The sequence below is a fragment of the Emys orbicularis genome, chromosome 5, assembly GCF_028017835.1.
Source record: "Emys orbicularis isolate rEmyOrb1 chromosome 5, rEmyOrb1.hap1, whole genome shotgun sequence".
NCBI classification, from domain to species: Eukaryota; Metazoa; Chordata; order Testudines; family Emydidae; genus Emys; species Emys orbicularis.
This window is the reverse complement of record NC_088687.1, coordinates 97283898-97306984: the sequence shown is the minus strand read 5'-3', so window position 1 is coordinate 97306984 and position 23087 is coordinate 97283898.

Genomic DNA, 23087 nt, shown 5'->3' with positions numbered 1-23087 from the left:
TTGGAGAAGACAGAGAGCATTTGCACTGACACCTTACTCCATGGATTCCCCCACGGGAAGGCATTACAATAGAAGACCTATCATAGAAGGCTGAACTGAGAATAGTGAAAGGTTGAGGAACGGTTTTGTTTTTACCGTCATTGTTGATATTTCTTTTGGAGATCATAGCAGACAAAAATCTTAAGGAGGATTTGAATGATGGATCGTGGCATGCCAGATGAACATTGGAAGGGAATTCAAGTCTAAGGAGTTGATATGGGATAAATGGAGGGGGAAGTATACAAATGGGACAAGAAAGCTTGTATCACTGCTGATGCAGAGAGGAGCGGTGGTGGTAGGTGACCCTCATATATTTGTTCACATAATTATTAGTGCCATTGACTTAAATTAGACTGCTCACAACATTAAGGGCTGGAAGATCAGAACCTTCATCTAATTTCACTTGAACTGGGGGAGACAAGAGGGTGTGCGGGGAGGAAAATCACGAATGTTCATCCTTAATAGTTCTTCTATTCTAAGTCTATATTTGAGGCATGCAGGCAAACTCTTCTGTTCTGCTGTATTCCAAAACGTTAATTTGATCATATATGAACCTTATCAAAATTTGAAGATGTTTTAGAACTACACATCTAATTGAATTGATTTTGGTGTTGGTGGTGGGGAGTGGCATTTATTCTGCGCTACTTTCTATTGGTCAAGAACTAAAATAATCCAATGTCTAAAAATACATTTTAACTAACCACCTTCAAGTAGTACAGAAAACAACAAACAATTTGGGAATAAACGCTTTCCATCTTGGCTGAAAAGGCCTATTGGCATTAAAATGAGATTTTGTTCTACTGATGCTCCCTTTCCTTTCCACAAGAGTTAAAATTTGACAAACCTTTTGTAAAATTATTTTGGAAGAGTAAAAAGCTAATTACATTGAAATGCCCAGAAAAGAGATGTAGATTTACTGTTAGATTTAACACACCACCAGGATTTAGGTGTGCAAAATAATATTTTTGAGAAAACACCCTGTAAAGTTATGGTATGAAATGAACCAAGGTCAAGCAATGTGCCACTTAATATTGAGAAGGCACCCTTCATACCACTGTTAGAACCCTAGGTGGCACACAAGATTTAATACTGCTACAGTAGGAATTTGCAGATACACAGATAAAATCTGATGTACATCTTAAATGAATACTTCATTCATTTAAGGACAATATATTCTACCAGAAAAAACTTACAAGTTTGTTCCTAGAGCAGGTAGATCTGGCAGTACCAAATAAGAGAGAAAAAAAGACCCCTACAACAGAGGATCTGATGCATAAACATATAGGTATGCGCTTTAGAAGTATCATTTCATTTTCTCAGCATGCAGTGCCATTGATGCAAAAGTACTGTACATAGTACAGTCACATGTTGACCATTTGACTGTACAGATAAGTAAATTGACACCATCACAGATTCCATCAGATATTTGAGATCCCACCAACCATATTATGAGAATATAAACTCTATTGCATCATATGCATGCAAAAAATATGGAACCCTTGGCCAGTATATTTTTATGTCATATGGAATATCCTGTGTAGACTTTGTTCAGAAACAAATCAGCCTTATACATACATCCTCTGAAAATACTTTTGTGTAACAATTTCTTCAGACTGGATTGTTCAAAAGGCATTTTAACATTAACCTCAGGAAAAAAGACAAGCATTGATTGTGCCTCATAACGTCAAGTAAATTCACTATCCTGAATTGCAAGGGAACAGGTTTCCTTCTTACAATCAATGTTTGAGTTAATTCTATGAACTCTGTATTAGGAAAAGTAGCTTTAAAGTCACACAAATAGCAGTGTCATTTTATAGACTATAAACTACTATTCCAAAACCTGCCAAGATACTCACCAGAGTATTACTAAATAGGCTAGATGGTGAAACTATTACTACTACTCTACAGGCACACTGTACTGTACCTCACAGGGGAGCTCTCACCTATTTTTAGGACTCAGAGAAAGAATTGTATTTTTTGTGCATGGAGGTCTTACTTTGCCTCAGGCAAAGAAGTGTATAGAATGCAAAATTTCTGAGCTAAATTCAGTGTACACATATCTGAAGGCAGCTTCCATTGACTTCACATACATCTGAAGGCAGAAGTTAAGCACACTTTAACATTAGTGAGGTAAGTCTGCTTGGTTGTATGCCCCTCACTGCAAATGCTACGGCTTATTATATTTCTGTATTACTATTTACTTGAGTTATGCAGATTTTTATATATTTTTAATAATAGTTCCAAGTTTTAAACATGGTTGTCTAAAGCTAGCACTTAAGTCTACATTTTCGGTAATTAAATGTGGGTTTTGACATTTAAAATTGACATATGGATGCATTAATATGGATTTAGGGGACTGATTTTAGACATTCAAGTTTGGAAATTAGGTTCACAGGCTTTCTTAAATTAATTGACTTTTCACTTCAGGTATAGATTGTATCAGATGTTCAGCTAGTGCAAACATGCGCAGCTCCCCTGAGGTTAATGGAGCCAGGCCCATTCAGACCAGCTACAGGTCTGGCCTGTTATAGTATTCTTGAAGTGAGCTATACGAGGAACTGATTGAGTGAAATTCACTTCTCTGTGCTAAAACCTCAGCTTTGTATAGGTGGCAAGGATGGAATTCACTACCATATCATCTGCCGGCTGGGGGGCGAGGCGCAGGGGACGACACAACTCAGCCCCTCCCTCCACATCCACTGCTTCAGAATATGGGCTAATAAAGCCTCTGCTATCCCTCTACATCTTTTCCATAGAGGAGGCTAGTGCTGATTATGCAAAAATAAAGTTTGCACTGAGACAGACATAGAAGCTAGTGTATCAAATATTAACAGGTTTATGTGTACTGTCTTCATTGTTGTGCATAACAGGGAGGATTAAAAATAGTTGCTGATTTCATGCCTGAGATCATTATACTCCGATAGGTCTTTTCCCCCCCTCAATTGCTGGTGACTAAGGGGAAGGCTGGTCATGATGAAACTTCTCAATATTTTCACAAATTTCTTCAAATATTGAATTTCAATGAAAGAAAGGGGAAACAAACAAACAAACAAAAACCCTATAAAAATTAATGAATTCCCTTCCCCCATTTTTCTGCCAGCAGTAGTTAAATCACTGAACAGTAACATATAATTTATTGCACTAAGCAGTGAATGAGGAAATGGCAGATGCTAATAGTGTGGCTGTTATATGTATAACTTAAAAGAACTATAAAGAAACTATATGTATAACTTAAAGAACTAACAAAAAAACAAGGACGTGTTAGGAGTGCAGAATGCTCTGATTTTTTCCACAGATCAGTAACAGATGAGCAAGTTATGTCTGTCTTGTTCCTCAAATGCAACAATCCATGGAAAGTGGGTTCTTGTAGGTTGTAATCTTGTAAATGGTGTCAGTCTTCCAGATGTGAAGAGGATAGGCTCAGTCTTCACTGCTCTGGTAGATTTCTGCCTCCTTACTCTTGCTAATCTCACTGGTGTCAGTGGATCCTACAGCTGATGGCATTTGAAGAGTGCCATAAAACACCTGCAAGATGGCCCGCACAACATCACTCAGCTCTAGACTCTGGATCGTGGGTTCATTTTGGATGTTGTAAGTTGTTACAGTGCAGCTGTCATTCAGCTGTTTACAGCTGAAAATTAAGCTTTCCTCTTCTAAATTGACATCTTCTTGGGCATCAGACTTGACTTGGATATTGGCCTTGGCATTCCAAGTGTTGTCATTGGGATCCACTTTCACTGAGATGCCAGTCCAAGTCTTGTTTTTCATAGAGATCTGCATGTTCTTTGTTTAAAAAAAAAAAAGTGCACTTAAGTTAAAACTAGCATGCTCAGGTCTGAGTTAAGAACGATGCCTCCAAATGCCAGAATATTGATTGTAGTGGCCTGGGAGAAGACCATTTACCTTAGTTGTTTAAAAGTCAGTATTTACTTACCCTTTGCAAGAGTATCAGAGATACTATAGCTCTTTTCTATTCTAAGAATAAAGGGAAAACGTATGGATTCTATGATCATGTAGTAACTATGGGTAATGATAGTTAATAGCAACTATTCTTCAATGCAATTAATCCCATAAAAAAGGTATTAGAATAGTCAACATCTTATTTTTCTTCTGTTTATTATTACCAGGCACCCAGTTCAGGATCAGGACTCCATGGTGCAAACAAATAAATGCCAGAAAGAACTGCATAGACAGTCTAATCTAAGACAAAACATGCTAAACAAACACAAACTTTGTAGACTTGTGCCTACTTCTCTGTGCTACATGATGATATTTTCTTTCCATTCTACCCTTAGGGGGTCTAAGTTTAGTGACTGGTTTTAAGTCCTGTTAGCCTATAAAATATAAATCACCTACCAATTCAGAACTATTCCTTCTTTTCCTAGTGTATTGTGTAGTTTTAAATGTCTCAGGAAACAGTGGTTCCAATACTTCCTTAGGAGACGTATTTCACAGATTAATAGTTCTCATTATGAAGATTTTTTTCTTCTGATATTTAGCCCAATTGCTCCCTGCTAAAATAAATTATATTAATTGTTGATACATGTAAGAAATACCAATTGAGCCCAACATATTATAAGGCTTTGGGACATAGTCCATGTTTTTGTTATGTGTATGTATAGATCTTAGCACAAAGGGGCCCTGATTCCCAAATGTGGGCTCTAGATGCGACCACAATACAAATAAGAAACAATAATAAATGCAACTAAATTAGAAATTCCAACTACAATTAAATTACATGCCACAGAGGAAGGTGAAACCCTCCCTAAAATCATTATCACTCGGACCTCAGGGAAAATTCCTTCTCAACCCCACATATGGCAATCAGTTAGACCCTGAGCATGTGAGCAAGAACCACCCAGCCAATCGCTGAGACAAAATGCTCAGTTACACCTCATAACCCTGGCTCACCCTGCACATCTCCTGCCCTGGCCATCTCTGTTGCTTTAGAGGAAGGAGACAAAAACATAATAATAAATAACAACAAAAAGACACCACACAATACACTGAGGGGGCAGGAATCCCTTCCTCACACCTGCAGGTGGCCAGCTGAAACAGTGATGCATGAGCTTTGAGGAACATAAAACAAACTAGAAGTGAGCCCCAGGGCTATTGACCCCTCCCCTGCAATCACAAGCAACCCAATCATACAATCACACTCAGATTTTGTTCCGGTCTCTCTTAAAACTAATTAAGTTGTTTGCCCCCCACAACTTCTTTTGGGAGGTTGTTACAAAACCTCATCCCTCTGATAGTTAGAAACGGTCTTCTACTTTCCAGCCTGAATTTGTACATGGCCAGTTTATATTCATTTATTCTTGTGCCAACATTGTCCTTTCACTTAAACAGCTTTTCATCCTCCCTGATGTTTAGCCCCCGGTGTATTTAGAGAGAGCAACCATATAAGCCAAGCTCTTCCCATCTCCTCTTGCACAATTGGCCCTCCATTCCCCTGATCATCCTGCTCCAGTTTGAATTTGTATTTCTTGAACGTGGGTGACAAAAATTCTATTCCAAATGAGGTCTTATCAATGCCTTGTACAATGGCACTAATACTTCTCTCTCCCTCTACTGAAATGCCCATTTGCCTTTTTCACAGTTGCATCACATTGCTGGCTCAGTCATCCTGAGATCGACCCACATACCCAGGCAGAACTATTAATGAACTATTTCCTCACAGGACCTGAGACAGCAAAAAGGAGGACACCATTTTGTAGAGCAAAATTGACTTCAGTGGAGCTATGCCAGTCAATTTACACAACTTGGGCAATCACTGGGTCTATTTGTTTATTAAAAACTTAGAAAAATACAGAGGACCAGAATCTCAGCTTATTATTTAATGGAAATATTGAAATACAGAGGATCACTAGTACAAAAGGAAAGAGAATATGGACAAGTTGTGTAAATAAATTTAACTATTTAAAAGTAGGTAAATACAGGAGGTCAGACTAGATGATCACAATGGTCCCTTCTGGCTTTGAAGTCTAGGAATGAGTGAGGCTGAATGAGGCTGAAATAAAGCCATTACAAAGAACACACGACATGGGATTAGTATATAGCAAGTTGACTAACAAACAAAAACCCAAGAGGCCCACAACAGTATCATTTTAAGTATGTGAAACAGCTCGACAGGATCAGAGCCTCCACCATATTCAGAGACATGGTAATACCAAAGTGAACTGAATCACCTTCCAGCTGAGGCACCCAATTCTATGAGGTTGCCTCTTGCAAGGTCTGGGCACCCCCCATCTTCCACTGACTACAAAGGGAGTGGGTGGGGCTCAGTAGTACCTCAGTGTCAGACCACAGACGAAGCAGCATCGGCCTGTTTGCAAAAACATTTCTTCTTTCATAAATCTCACTTGGGAGAGATGTATTAACATAGGAATTAGGCCATCAGTGTGTTTAGCCAATTTCCAGTTCTACTCTTATGAAATAGCTCTGCGTAATACAGAGGATCTCCTCTTTCTTTGTGATTAGAAGTACACCTCTACCCCGATATAACGTTGTCCTTGGGAGCCAAAAAAATTTTACCGCGTTATAGGTGAAACTGCGTTATATCAAACTTGCTTTGATCCACCACAGTGCGCAGCCCCGCCCCACCCGGAGCACTGCTTTACCGCATTATATCCGAATTCATGTTATATCGGGTCGCGTTATATTGGGGTAGAGGTGTAGTGGATTACAGTCTCATTTACACTAAGGATGCTTTATACCACTGGCAGTGTAAAAGGGCCTTAAAGGTGGAGTAATTTATATTGTCATTACATTTATTCCTATTTTAACACCCCCTTGCACTGTCAGAGTGGTATGAAGTGGCCTTAGTGTAGTAGTGTAGCAGGCCTACTACTGCTCTATTGAGATACATTAACTGTTTGAATTCTCTGCCTTCTTTACAGATTTGTTCACTGTTTATTACTTGATCTTAAATCAATACATAAAATTCTAAAATACTCCCTCTTCTTCCAGAGCTTAGATCATAATCACTAAAGGCTAGACTCTGCCACCATCTCTGACATTAAGTAACATCTTACTTCTCAAAAAGTCCCATTGATTTCAATAAAGCATCTCATGAAATATGGTACTGTGGAACATAAGAGTGGCCAAAACTTGCCCTATAGTAACAGCACCTTCTATGTCAAAATAAGTAACAGATTCTTTCGTCCTTATTCTTTTCTCTAATAAAACTGAAGGGAACTCTGAAGCATCAGTTAAATTGTTCCTACCAACCACCTCCTTAACACACTCCAAACAGAGATGTCTGTAATATTCATTAAGTTCTCCTAAAATGACTTTAGCCTCAAATTGCCTTGATCTCTGCATTAATAACTTTAGGAATAACCCCTTTTCCCACCCTCATAACTAGTACGGTTTAAGCTGATTCTTACCGCAGTCCTGTGGATCAATGGTAATATTTTAAACAGACAGTAGCAGAAGAGAAAATGGAGCCCTTGAGTCATAAAGTAGTAGTATTTCTAAACCAACATGGTCACCCATTCACACATTGTCTGTTCTGCCTGGCAGAATGAGTTAAACTGAGGAGTCTCACACTCTAAGTTGTGCCTGGAGTAAGAAAATGCTAATACCCACCACACTGTAGTTGGGAGCGATCTCCTTGGCCAGTTTGGCAAGTAGCTCAGCTTTGTCAAATTCGATTACTAGGTGGGTTGCTTCTGGTTTGGTGACTGGACTGGGTTTGACAAATTCAGTCACCGTTGCTGCTTTTTCAAATATGGTGACCATCTTAGTTTCACCAAATGTAACAGTTAGCCTTGTGCTGAAAAGCAGGATGCAAAACATTACAATCAAGCCAAAAACTAGGATCAGCCCAGCCAAAATGCCAAACAGCAGAGACAAGAGAGTATTTATGATGTTCATGATTGTCGAGTGTTCTGATGTAGTGAAAATAGCTGTATGCCCTTCAAAGAACACTGTAATCAAGTGCCATATTTTAGTGACCTCTTTAAGTTGTAGCCAGATCCATCTGTGCTCACTCAAGGCCTGGTCTAGTATCAGGGAAATTCTGCTACATCACAATGGATAATATGTGAGCAGCTGCAATACACAAAGGGTCCTTCAGCAGCATTGCCACTTCCCTGAGGGGTCTTTGCATTTACAACTGCATTTTAAGGTCCTTCCTCTTTTTAACTTAAAGGAGCCATTACAGCCTTCTCACAAATTCCTCTTAAGAAGGCAAAATATTAAATAACTCCTCCATCATGCTAGCTGGCTTCCTAATAACAGAGTTCTTCACTGTAGACACCTATTCAATAGCTAGTTCAGTTCGCCAAAACATTCAAGGCAAAAATAAGCTTGTGCCCTTTGTTTGCTTCTTGACAACGCATTTTAAAAAACCCCAAGTAGTTTTAAAAACTGGTTAAAGTTGCTCAGGTACTTACCTATCCCATCATATACAAAGCCATGCATTTAAAAATCAAGGAAACGAAAAGATAAGGACACCATACATCTTACACTTCCCACATAATAAACAAACACAGTGAGCCAAATGTAAATCAGAGTAGCTCCGTTGCCGATTTGCTCCAAATAAGGATCTGGCCTGTTATTCTTATAAGGAAATGCCTATTTCATTAACAACAACAACAACAACTAAGTCTTCACTTTTACTATTACTGTTGTCTTGATTTTGGTACCCAGTTTTCTTTTAAGGGACACCCTTAAATGGGATATATTTTAAAATATTCTTATTACAGTAATGTCTAGAGACCCCTACCAAGATCAAAGCAAGTTTCTGATCGAATGTGTTAGTACTTATTTGCTGTTTCTTGAGAATAATGTTGTATTTATAGTCTGACAGGAAAACTGTCTAACATTATTGCTTTATGATAAAATTATGTACATCTGTGGACTTGCCTTCAAAGCTGATTAATACAGGTAATAAATGTGAACATCATGGAGTATTGGTAGCCGGTAGAGAGTTAAGATTAAAGTTAACTTTCCATTGTTCTTATGAAGGGAGTGTTTGAGTTTATATGGCACTTTTCATATCCAGGTACCACAATGTGCCATATATTGTATTCTTTCATTTCATTTAGAATTGTGGATTGACTTTTGCAGGTATAAGAGAGATATACCTTTAAAGGCACCAAAGTAAATGAGACTCAAACAAAATTGGGTCCCAGGACTATTTGAAGTTTATGTACCAAGGCAAGGTTTTTGAGAAATGCCCTTCCAAAAGAGATCTCTCAACGTGAAAAATACCTCCGTTGTTCCAAGTCCCATATCTAAAAAACAACTTGTCTTATTCACCTTAGACTTTCCAAAAACACACTTTTCATTTGTCTGGAGACTAGACATGAAAAATTCAGGCAGAAAGGAAGTTTTTGAGAGGGTTGAATCAAAATCTGGCTTTAAAAGGAAGTGAGTCACAACTTTAACTCTACAATACCTACCATGGCTCTATACTACTTTGTCAGTCCTGAGGCATAGGCACATATTTGAAAACAACATTTTCCCTAAATTCCTAGGGAAGGAAAATGGCATATTCACAGAGGGAGATTTCAGTGACAGGCTAGATCACATCGCCTATATTTGCAAATAGAGGGGACTCCTCGTATAAAAAGGAACCTGGCCACTTCCACAGCCCGATCTGCCTCCCCCCCCAACTCCAGGCCCTGCACAGAGCTCTGAAGTCTAGTGCAGCGTTTCTCAAATGCGTGCACTGTGGCCACATGTGGCCACCAGAGGCTTTACTTGCAGCTGCAGCCACAGCCTCCTGGGTGGTATTTGAGGGGGCGGGAAGCAGAGGCTCCTCCCTCAGGGCCACCAGCAGGGGTTGGTCCCTGCCCCCTTTTGGAGCCACAAACACTGTAAGAGCAGGTGACCAATTGGAGTCCCCCACCTTCCCAGGGGTACTGGGGCTTGGGGCTTGGGGCTTCAGCCCTGGGCTGGTGGGCGGCAGGCTCTGGCCATGAGATGGTGGGCTTCATCCCCCAGCCACAGGGCTTTGGGCTCTGGCCCAGGGCTCATTCCCCCCCATGTCACCCCTGCCCCTGCTGCCTCCTACAGTCCCCAGCCATGCAGCAGGACTCCAGAATCTAGCCCTGGACTCAACCCCCCCCCCAAATCCCCCGCATTGCCCCAATCCCCACTACCTCTTCCAGCCCCCCATCCAGTCCCCCATTGCCTACCTCCCCATCCAGGGTTTAATTTGTCCCCCAGCTTGCCGGGGATGAGTAAGTCTGCTGTGAAAAGTGATATTAACAAATATACAAATATCACTTTTCACAGTAGCAGACTTACTAGCTAGCAAATTTAAAAAAAAAAAAATCAACCAAAAAAAGCAAAAACACTCAAAGCACCTTATTTGTATTGCTATTCTGTTTAGGTCCAGTAAAGATTAGAGACCACTGTACATTATTTTTATTATTGAGTCTGGAAAAAGCCCTACATAAATAAATTACAATATTTGGACATGTATGTGTGCATATTTATTTGTTTTTCCTAAAGTATTTTAGGAAAAATTGTCTGAGTGGCCACCAGCAAGAGTTGGTGGCCGTACTCTGAGGCCACCAAAAATTTCGTTGTGAGAACCCCTGTGTGGGAGGGCAACTAGGTAGGTCATGGAAAGAGGAATGCACATCATTTCCCCCACCCTCTGGTTCCACAGAAATTAGATGCAGAAACATAACATTTCACCAGGGAGCCAGGGTTGCTAAAGAGGCATAAAGACTTAGAGTGGATGACTCTGGTCTCCGACAGATTCCTGGGATCTGCTAGGTTTGGGAATGAGCCCTATAGCCATTTCGACAAGGGGAAATAGCACACCCCTCTAAAAGAATGAGGTGGGGGGGGTGGAGAGGGAACTCTGGAGATTCTCACCCAGAGCCCACTCCCATAGGAATTTCCCGCAACAAGAGACAATATGGGTGTATGTGTTTAGCCCTGAAAGTCCTAGTTCTCTCTTCCTCCTAAAATAAACTATTGGAAAGAAATACTTCTCAGCTGTCTGGACTGGAGGCATTTAAATACAAAAGTGAAGCTTGCCTTATCACCTACCAAAATCCAGGCATATAACTAGAGCTAGAGGAATAGTAAAAAAAATCCTGATTTATGGATATTTGTGGGAATTAAAACACCAGTTTGGTTCACTATGGTACATGAGATCATAATACTTGTTATTCATGGCTATTTATGCAGTCACTAGGCATTTTATGAGTGTTCACCAAGCCAGAAAATGCCACATTTTAGAACAATGAGCACTTGTCTCAGAATTCACACTGGAAGTGCCCTGTATTTTATGGTGTTCTCCTGTTTAAAATGTTTCATTGACTTCAGTGGGTTTTGGAGTAGACCCTACCTACTTGTCCTATGTCCTGAGCTATGGATTTTTGGAGGGGAAGGCCTCTCCATTTACTGTTGGTCTGTACATAGATGTTCCCACTATCTAGCAGTCATAGTAAACATGTTTGCTGAGCAAAGACTGAGCTGAACCACAATATTGCTGGCTCATTTACATGAATGCACAGATGTATTTGTAATAAGTAGAGCTGATCAGAAAATGACATTCCCCCCCCCCCCCCCCCAAAAAAAAAAAAGTTTTGATTTTTCATTGAAAAGCTGAATACCCCCAAACCAAAATATACTGATTTGGATGTACCAGCAGTGCTTCATAGGAGTTGGGCTTTGCATGCCTCATGCTCCCTTTCTCTTCTATAGGCCAGGCCTTCTAGTTGGAGTATGCCTCTCATAAAACCACCATGTCTCTTTTTGGAGTCTCTGACTGTAGTGTATCATAAGAATGGGGAAATGAACAACCGAACTACAACCCACAAGGCATTGTAACAGCATCCAAATCAAAATATTTCAGTTTCATATTTTTGGTTTCAGTTTCTCCATGAAAAACTGAAGGTGTGTGTGGAATGCAGACACTGAGAAATTTTGTTAGATCAAAAAACCCAATTTTCCTTTGGAAAAAACTGTTTAAATGGAAAATTTTTAGTCATCTCTAGTAAAGAACAATAACTTCAATAACATAATTAAAAAAAAACCTTGTGGAGGCATTACAATTAAATAGGTCACATGCAAGGGCTGAATCTACAAGATTTGCCATGTTCTTCCAGCAAGTTACTTTTCACTTTACAAAAACTTCTCCAAAACAAATCATTTTTAAAGGGAAACTATGTAGTTGAAGCTTTTAGATTTAGGACGTTTGATGCATGGAAAGCAGTCAGGAGTGACAATTAGAATAGCTGAATAACCAATGTTTGGTTCATTGGCAATTCTGAAGAGTATTTTTAAGTTATTTCTGGTCAGATAAAAATGAAAAATAAAATAAAATCCTATTGGGTGAATTGAAATAAAGTGGGGGGAGGGGGAAGAATCAGGTTGAACAAAGTGATGTGGTGGGATTTTTTTGACCATTTAAAAATATTTAGGGTTTTTTAAATAAAAATTAAAGGAACTTTGAAGTAAAAAGTCCCCTCAAGCCAAAAATTGAAACATTTGACTTTTAAAAAAATAAAACAAGATATTTCAGTTTCAGAATTATTTTTTTCCAATTGAACAATTTTTCACAATTATGAATTCTCAAACATTTCAGCATCACTAAATCTACATTTTTTTTTACCAAAAAAAGTTTCAGCTTAAAAAATTTTCACCCAACTCTAGTGGCTACTACCTAGGATTTCCTCCATCCTACCTCCCACCAGTAAATGTAATACTTCTATGGGGGGGGGGGAGGGGAGGACTATCCTCACAAAAGTCTTCATTAATTCAGAAATCTGATGGAAAAGGCCACATTTAATTTGTACAATATTTTTGTTCGGGGGGAGGGGGGGTTAGCATGAAAAAGAGAAAATTTCAAACTTTCAATTTTTTAAAAAAATAAATCAGATTTTAAATTTTCATCCAAGTTTCAAATATGAAAAAAATTGATCATCTCTGCTAATTTAGTTAGATCTTCCAGCATTGGAAATATATTTTGTCTGTTCTAGATTCACAGGGTGAAATCTTGATTCCACTCAAGTCAATTGCACAACTCCCTTTGTCACCCAGAAATCCTGCTAAAGTCAGAGAGTTTTGCATGTTGTTGTGCATGTTACTAGCATAACAATGGCCATGATCCAGTAATCAGATCCATACAAATGGACCCTTAGGGCTTTGCATGGATACTCTGGTCTGCACATGTGGATCTCATTGCAGGATTGGACCCTAAACAACTCAACTCAAGATCAAAACTAAAATTTACAAAAATAACGATGCACATTGAAGTTACTAAAACAAGGAGTCTGGTGGCACCTTAAAGACTGACAGATATATTTGGGCATAAGCTTTCATGGGTAAAAAGAAGTGAGGTTTTTACCCATGAAAGCTTATGCCCAAATATATCTGTCAGTCTTTAAGGTGCCACCAGACTCCTTGTTGTTTTTGTAGATACAGACTAACACGGCTACCCCCTGATAATTGAAGTTACTGAGGCTAATGTCTACACTACCACGGTAAGTTGACCTATGCTACGCAACTCCAGCTACGTGAATAACGTAGCTGGAGTTGATGTACCTTAGGTCGAGTTACCATGGGGTCTACGTCGCGGGGGGGGTCGATGGGAGAAAATCTCCCGTTGACTTACCTTACTCTTCTCATTGGGAGTAGAGTACAGGGGTCGACTGGAGAGCAAACTGCTGTCGATTTTGCGGGTCTTTACTAAACCTGCTAAATCGATCGCTGGTGGATCGATCTCAGAACATCAATCCTGGCTGTAGTATAGACCTGCCCCGAGAATCATTCCTTTTGAAACAGTTCATTTCCTTAGCTCATTTTACATATTTGTCTGCCACTTACCAGCATCACCTCTGTTGCTGCTGCTTTTCAGTCTATCAGGTATATTGCACCCTCTCTCATATTTTGTTGGACTTTCTTTGTCTTTTCTATATAGTTCTCAGGAGGTCATAAAGGATTATTTGTTTCTTTAGTTCACATTTAGCTCCCCCATCCCCAGTCTTTCAGGGCATCAATAAGCTGATCTCTCCAGTCAATTTTGCAGAGCTGCACAAGTTATGACATACAGTAAATGTACCTTCTCTGTATATACTCTTTCAGCTTAGGCAGAGATTTTATTCTTGTCTTTCAATTGGACCTTGGCAAGCTCTGCTTGATATTCAGACCTAATTCAGATACTAAGGGACTTGTCAAATTCTAGTAATGTCAAATTCTAGCTAAATTTTAACTCCTGCAGATAAGAACCTTAGTAACTGGCTGCCAAAGGCTATGCTGCTCTGCAGATCAGTTATTCATTTGATGGATAATTGAAAACTGAAGTTGTAGCAAGCAGTAGGTAAGGTTTTGGTTTTGGTTTTCGTTTGGGAAAATCCCTACACTGTAGTCCTTACTGTAGTAAAGGCACCACTCATTTGCTGTTTAAATTTAAAGATAAAATACCACCACAGAGTGGCAGTGAACAAGTGGATTTGGATGAAATTAACTCACAGAACCATCACCTGGAACACAAGCCAAGCATGAATCAAACCTTTTCTGAGATTAAAAGATTATTTTTTTAAACATTATTTTCATTTCTGCTTGTGACTGAAAAATGGAAGTTCCAGGTTTCCATATGGTTCAGAGAAGTATCTGACCTTTTAGAGGTTTAGCGAAACAGATGGGAAGATTACCCATCACTAAATCAGTTGTGATTGTCATTAGTTGCACAGAGTGGGATAGTGCCAATTTTTGCATCATTCTGCACAGTATATAAAATACACAAGAGCTTTTCAGGGATTCAAGTCACTGGACCCACAATCCCAGTGCCAGCTACTGGATTGATGGAACTGATTATAGAGTATCACCATGGGTTCTGTGCTAATCTTCACTGGCTATCCAGAGTTCCTTGGAAAAGGCTAAAGTTTAAGTTGTATACTTGTGAACTTTAGGTGGTCTCCTTCATTAACATACGCACTGGCTTCTGAGATGGCAGCTCTTAGGATATCTGTATAGGTGCTCACATGTACTGAGCTGATGTGACTATCACTAACACAGTTCTCAGTTATTGGTTGGCAAAACTAACAGGTAAAAAAAAAATGAAATTGTTCTCTTCTTCCCAGTATACCTGGCCTTCTGCCTGTGTGAGAGGTATAATTTAATTGGGCAATCATTCTCTTCACCCCTTAAGTCATTTTGAATTCTCAGCCCAATTAATTACACCTGCTGGGAGTACAGTGTAAAGAAGCTGTAGAGTTATCTAACTACAGATAAGTTGAAGTAACTCCTACTTAGAATGTGCTACCAGAAGTGCAAGGGAAGTACACAGCAGAATCTCACTGACAGAAGGCTTTGAGGTGACAGAGAATGGGACCTGCTACAGGTGTGAGTAGCTGACTACTCAAGCACATGACTCACTGGTAGCCAAACGTATTGCAGCAGGTACTAGCATAAAGCCACAAAAATGGTCTTTGCACAACACAAGCAACAGAGAAAACAAGTACAAAGTATGGGGAAGATGTGATATGTTGTAACTGGTTATACAGTAGGACAGCAACTCATCTTGCTGCCTCTATTTCTTTTATAGAATAGCAGGTGCATTACCAATCTACCCCATAACAGCCTAATGGTTTCATTTCAAGTCAGGGTGTCTATCAATTGGAGTTGTTTGTAGCTATTCTCACATATTCATGGGAGATGGCCATTAAAATGGCCTAGCTGATGTGTATTGTACTCTAGATACTAGACCTGAACACATTTTCCAACCCACCCCACCCCACCCATCCACTGGGATGGTACTGATGACAGAATAGTGAGCCAGGAGCTTTGATGCTCCCACTTTGCCCCTTTTACAGGAATGCACATTTAGAATTGCATTGGTGTGTGTGTGTGTGGGAGGAACACCTAGGTCTGGCAGGGCTGTATTGAATGAGGTCAGGATTTCACTCCAAGTGAAAGTGTCAAACATGCCACAAATGCAGATATCCAAGAGAGCACTATTATTCTCTCCCCCAGAGTACAGAGAAAGTGGAAGTCTACTTCTCTGTCATTTTAAAAATGTTTAATTCCTTTAGCTTTGTTTGTACCATATTCTTTTACTCCTGGGGGAATTCTGCACCACTACGCAGAAGTCATGTCCCCCATAGATTTCTTTGCTTCCCTGCAGAAAAATGACTTTCTGACAGGGAAGCTGCAAGAGCACTCATGTACCACTCCCTAGTAGTGCAGGTACATCATTTCAGGCACCCAGAGCAGCTGTTGGAGGGATAAATCACCATGGGACTGTGGACACCCAAGCCGGAGGCTCCTACACTGAGCCGGGATCAGCTGCTAGTCCTGGCTGGGCTGGAGGCAGGAGAGGACAGGACTTCCTCTTCCCCTGAAAGGAGAGGCTGGGGCTGTATCAGACCCACCCCCAGAAACTTCCCCCAGCTGCAGGAAGCTCAGCATCCTCCCCTGCTTCCTCCCACCATTGCTCATCAGCTATGGGGGGGGGTCACTGTACAGGGAACTGCTACCCCATCCACCCAACCCCCGCATCAGGAATTCCTATACCCAGTCACCTCTGCCAAGCCTCAGCTGGTACATCCAGAACCCCCCCCCAGTCCTTCATACCCGAACCCCACACCACTGAACCTCAACTCCTGCCTCCAGACCCGCATCCCTGCACCCAGACCCCCTGCCTCCTGACCCCAACCCCTGCACCCAGACCACCCCCCACTGAGCTCCCTGCACTCAAACCCCCACCCTGATGCCCCACCCCCTGCACCACCTTGAGCCCCCACATCCAGACGTTCTGTATTGGTGATAGTTTTATTAACACAGTTAGCAAAGTTACAAACACTCCAACGGTTGTGCAGCAAGGTAGGTGCAGCAAGGTAGGTAGAGATAATACAGAATGTGCTGAGCATCCATATGCTTCTCCCCATCCCTTGCAGAACAACCTGAAGTGTTAGTTATCCTCTTCCTCATCTTCCCTTTCACCATCACCAGTGGTCATCATCCTGGCACCTCCTAAGGCACACAGGCTGGGACACAGCTTTTATGTGTTATACTGATACCACCATGCCTAATGCATATTCAGTATGGGTTTCAGCCCCTTTGTTTTATTTGTAGCTCCTCACCCTACTAATGTTGGGGTGTCCTTCTCTCCTAGGTCGTTAATCCTAAAGACTGCACAGGGGGTCTGCAAAATATTACCCCCAAAAAATAATAACTTTCACCACGTCCGCATCCCCTAACAATTAAAACCAACAAATCTACTATTTCTGTTTACACAATGTTCCATGGTGCATGAACACCGCAATACTCACATTGTGCAAGTATCAATGTAAAAAAATCTCACTGCATTGCAACAGCAAATCAGAAGTGACATCCATTTTTTTGATGACTGAGATGTCTTTGGTGGGTGGAAGTGGAATATATTTTTGCAGTGTGTGAGCAAATTAGATTGAAAATGGATACTTTTTAAAAAATGTCCTCATACTAGTACTGTAGTTGTGCTGAAGCCATGGGCAATTCAAGTAGTAAGAAACAAACGAAGAACAGAGTTTGACCAAAGTTATATTGATTTTGGTTCTATGGAATTTAGTGATGGATGATCGCAATGCATTGTATGCTTATAAATCCTATCAAACAAAGCAATTAAACCTGCCAAGTTGAAACAACTCCTCGCAACAAGGTACCTGGAGTATGAGATAAATCCAGAGACTTTTTTCAATGAAAGAAAGAAAGAAGAATACAGTTGACAGAAAACTCAAATGACAAACATATCAGTTCCAGAAAAGGCTCCAAAAGCATCTTTCTTAACAGCACTTCAGACTACAAAGAGCAGAAAATCCCATACCATTGGAGAAGAACTGATTCTTCCACCTGCTGTAGGTTAGGGATAATGCAGCGAAGAAACTTAAGGCCATACCACTTTCTAATGCCACAGTTAGTAGAAGAATTTAAGAGCTTTCAAATGATGTAAAATGCCAACTAACTGAAAGTCTACATACATGTAAACAGTTTGCAATTCAGCTTGATACCACAAAATTCAGATGACACAAAAATTGATGGAGTGGTAAATAACAAAGGGGACAAGTCACTGAGCGAATTGGTAAGCTGGCCACAAGCAAACAATATGCATTTTAATATGGTTAAATGTAAACATACATCTAGGAACAAAGAACGTAGGCCATACTTACAGCATGGGAGGAGGCTATACTAAGAAGCAATGTCACAAAGATTTGTGGGGTCATGGTAGATAGTTAGCTGAACATGAGCTCCCAGAATGACATTCCGACTAAAAACAACTATTCTGAACCTTGGATGCATAAACAGGGGAATCTCGACAAGTAGACAGGTTATTTACCCCTGTATCTGGCACTGGTCCAACTTCTGCTGGACTACTGTGTCCAGTTCTGGTGTCTCACAGTCCAAAGGGTTGTTGATAAAGTACAGAGAAGAGCCACGAGAACAATTGGAGGCATAGAAAGCATGCTTTATAGTGTACACTCAAGGAGCTCACTCTATTTAGCTTAAAGAGAAAGTTAAGGGGTGACTTAACTGCACTGTATAAATACCTACATGGGGAACAAATATTTAATAATGGGCTGTTCAATCTAGCAGATAAAGGTATAACATGATCCAATGGCTGGAAGCTGAAGCTAGACAAAGTCAGAGTGGGAATAAAGGCATACATTTTTAACAGTGGGAGTAATTAACCAATGGAACAATTTACTGAGGGTCATGGCGAACTCTCCAATACTGGCAATTTTTAAATCAAGATTTAAATGTTTTTTCCTCAAAGATCTGCTCTAGAAATTATTTAGGGGATGTTCTATGGACTATGCTATACAGGAAGTTAGACTAGATGATCACTATGGTCCCTTCTGGCCTGGTAATCTATGAATCTGCCCCTCCTGCCGTGTGACTAAACAGATATCAGGTTTTAGGGGTACTCAGAGCATGCCTATGGGATTGGGCCCCACTAGAAAGATAGGCATCCCCCCACCTACTTTGAGACTCCAGCTTTGGTTTATGCTAGGGCTCTGAGTAGCTCTTTAGAAGTAGGGTTATCAATGTTTAGACGGGTTTTTGGACGTTGCCTGGTGGAAATTTAGGCACTATTAAGACTTAAGTGCCTACAGGATTAGGAAGCCGCACAGTGGTTGTTTAGAAAATGCCAGTGGTATCCTGAATGGTAGACTTAGGCATCCAAGTACCTTTAAAGATCTGGGCCAGAGAGATAAAGTGATTTATCAAGGCCACACATGAAGTGGCAGATCAGGGAAGTGAAACCAGGTCTAGATGTCCCAGGCTAATGCCCTAACCACTGGAGAATCCTTTCCCTGTAAAACACTCTTACATACAGAATAAGATGGCTTTCAAATGCATTAACCTTTATTGTAATAAAGTGCCAGCGGCTTTTATATAAGGCAGGGTATTATAACTGAGGTTCTGAGCAAGTATACAATTGAATGTACAAGCAATAGGAATGACTGAGTGTAAATCACATACATGGAGCAAGAGAAACATTAAAAATACAGAGGTTTCAACAAATGTTTTAAATTCATACCAAATCTTATATTTTAGGTATTCCAGACTTCTATTTTCTCTCTCTGAATTCCTGATTGATAGGCTGGTTTAATACAAACTGAATCAGAGGTGAATGTTTCAGTTTCTCATGGCCTTTATCTAGAAGCTGGCACACCTCTAGTGTGAGCTGTAAGCAAGCAGAAGTCTGGCTAACATTTCTAAATAAAACTAATTTGACATTTCATGCAATGGACAGCATGCAACTGGCATGAATAGACCTCCCACTAAGAAGCCTCTTCCCTGTTTAATGATACATAAGCAGTGCAGTATTGCTGAGAGTCCTAATGGTTTCAAGGTTTGACTGAACAGATTATGGAGACACTGTTCCCTTAATTAGCTGGAGCTGTCAAGACAATGGCGGGAGGGCCTTCATAGCAGAGTTATAATCCTACCATTTTAGGTTAATCTGCCTGTGCCCATTAACTAAGAGATAACATTATGCATCTGATTTTTAACAATGCATTCACAAATTATGCAAACAATATACACACATACATCTAATTGGCATTTCACAATTACCTAGTTTGCTGTCAAATCATAGCTGTACCTGTTCATACAAATCAGATCTGCACCACTGTCATGAAGAAAAGCTGTGTTCGTTTCTGCTTTCCAACTGACTATATATTCATGTTATCACCTGAGAGTCAGCCAATTAAGTACCAAGTGCCTTTCCTCAGACTGTGGGGGGAGAGGATGTTTTCCTGTATAATTATGAAGAGCAGTGTAGAGTTGTAATCGGCTGATTTGATAAAGAGGAGTAAATGCACAGCTTTGCCTTTGGCAAGTTGACATTTTATTTTTCCACAAAGTACATTGCTAAAGACTACAGCATGACTGAAATGTGCAAGGGCTTCTGAATAATGGGGTATCCATTCTAATGATAAAAGGTAACAGTCAAATGCATCTCTAAGGTTTAAAGACTCTTTGGGACTGTGACTAATAAATACCCTCTGACCAGGAGAGAGCTTCATTCTGGGTGCAACAATTCAATACAAGAAGCATGAAAAGTTCTCTCAAAGGTTGTATGAGGTTTACTTGGGGAAATGAGATGAAACGTGAGACGAGGCCATGAGTTACTGAGCTACGTGAGTTTTAAAGAGAGAGACAGACTAAAAAAAAAAAAAAAGAGAGAGACTGCAGCTGCAGACAGCTTGTGCTAGATTCATTTGCAATGATTCCTGGGGGGAGAGGGGGGAATGAATATGTGCCCTTTCTACTTGGGTAGATCAGAGCCACTGTCAGTAAAACTGATCTACTAGGCTCAGAATCTCTCTTTTACTATGATTTTTTATTAAAAAAAGATTAGTATATTTAATACTACTTTAACTCTAGGTCCTAACAAGCCAATTTCCATCAGTTGGTTTGAGGCTAAGAAATCCCTTCTTCCTGTTATGAAGGGTTCACTTTTATTTAAGTCTCTTTTTGGAAAACACATTAATGAGAAAGATCATTTCATAGCAGAAATCTGGATCCTTAGAGCTGTTCAATATATTCACAACAGAACCACAGCCCATAGCCAGACAAGTTTCACTTGGGTTTTGTTTTGAACACAACCTGGGTACAAAGCTTTGGGGTTTTGTACTCCCTTTCCCCTCACAGGCCCTGGAATTAAATGGCCAGTAACAGCGCATTCCTTTGCTCTTCTCTGCTGTTGCTCTGAGAAGAGTATCCAAAGTCTCGAATTTGTTAGACATGCTCTAGTGTGGCAGCCTGCAACAAGTTACTGAATACCTGGTATCCCTTTCCACGTGTAAGACTTTAGAGACATTGCCCTGATGATTTAAGCTCGTTAGAGATGCATGGTCAAGTTCCAAGACTGCTGAAACAAACCACACACGGGATGCAAGTAATCAGCACTGACCATGAGTTCAGCTGGTTTATTTTCAGGTGGGGTGGGTAAAAATCTGTGTGTGTGTGTGTGTGTGTGTGTGTGTGTGTGTGTGTGTGTGTGTGTGTGTTGGGTGGGTGGGGGGAACGACATAGGTTCTTTCTCTGGCACTACCTTGGGATGAGGGGGCATCCTTGTCTTGGACATCCTTCTCTCAGTACTATGACTCATCTAGGTTCCAGACTTGGGGTCTAGCCCTTCAGTTGTACTTCTTAGGGAGTATGTCCCCGTTCTGGAGTGTGGGATTTAAAGAAGTCCAAAAGAAAATAGAAAAACACCTCCACAGCCCATGAAAAGGGCCAGGCTTTTGCGGTCGCACACCAGATAAAGGCCAATAGAGTCCCAATTTTTTTTTTATTTTTTTTTATTTTTTTTTTGCAAAATGCAAAACAGCCTGAAATAAAATGTAAGAATATGTAGGAAAGTAGGAGTCTGATTTTATCTCACATCATATGTCCCACAACATAATAACTGACACATACTGTGTGTATTTGATCATTTATTTTTGATACCACTATATTTCTTCAGTAGCATATTCAAAAGCTTACCTAGCACTGTAAGCTTTACTAGATTTCTTAGTGCAGGTTGTTAAATCAATTGTGAATTATTAGATCCCATTAGTATGTTTTTCACATGCTCTTTGCAAAGGTCAGAGAAAGAAATTAAGATACTGTACTTAGGTACACTTCCAGACAGATTCTACCATAGTAGAATGCAAAGTCCATCTCTAATCAGAGCATATACATATTATAGGCAATATTTTTAAATTAGAAGTGCCTCGAGTTTATACACTACAGTGGCCAGGCAAAAACCATGAGCTTATCTGCCCTTATTTTTATTTCTTAAAGTCATTCTGCAAATAAAAATATAGGCACATAATTTCAGGAGCATTTCTTTGCACTTGCAATTGCATAGTTTTAGATGCCTTACAACTTGGTGTGCAAGTACTCTGACAGAGTTCTAAAGAAATACTAGTGGAGGAGCATTTAAAAAAAAAAGAACTTCCTCTATAAACAGAAAATTCTATACATTGCTGATGAAGATGCTCCAAATGTAACTGCCAATGGTCACCTTGAATAGTGATCAATCATAGCATTCATTGAGCCATGGACTCAATTGTCCAAATCCAGTTTAATTGAAAATACAAACAGGCCCAACAAGTACTGGGCACACGATATTTACATCCCACATCAATAAAACTGATATTAACCTCATCAGGAGTCAGTATTGACTTATTGCATGTTTCTTTAAGATTCTATAATGCTAGTCCTTACAGTACAAAAGTAAACTTACTTAAGATGGCCAAAATAATCTCTGTTGGACTTGGCCAGCTCAAAGAAATGAAAATCGGACTCTAAGAGAAAAAGCAAATTTCTTTTGGTCTATGAAAAGACAGCAGGAAAGAGTTAATCATCATTAAGATGAGAGACAGAGGCACACAATCAAAACTTGAATGTAGATAGTCTCACAAAAATATTGCTGGCAGTTCAGTATAGGAATGAATAGCGGTGAACCACTAAAAGTCCAAAACATTAAAAGTTTCAAAGAATGAATTTCGTTCTAGAAAATGGTAGTCTATTTCAAAAAATGTAATCCATTATTTTCTTTACTCTGATTTTTTTGTACTTTTGCAGCCCAGGATTTA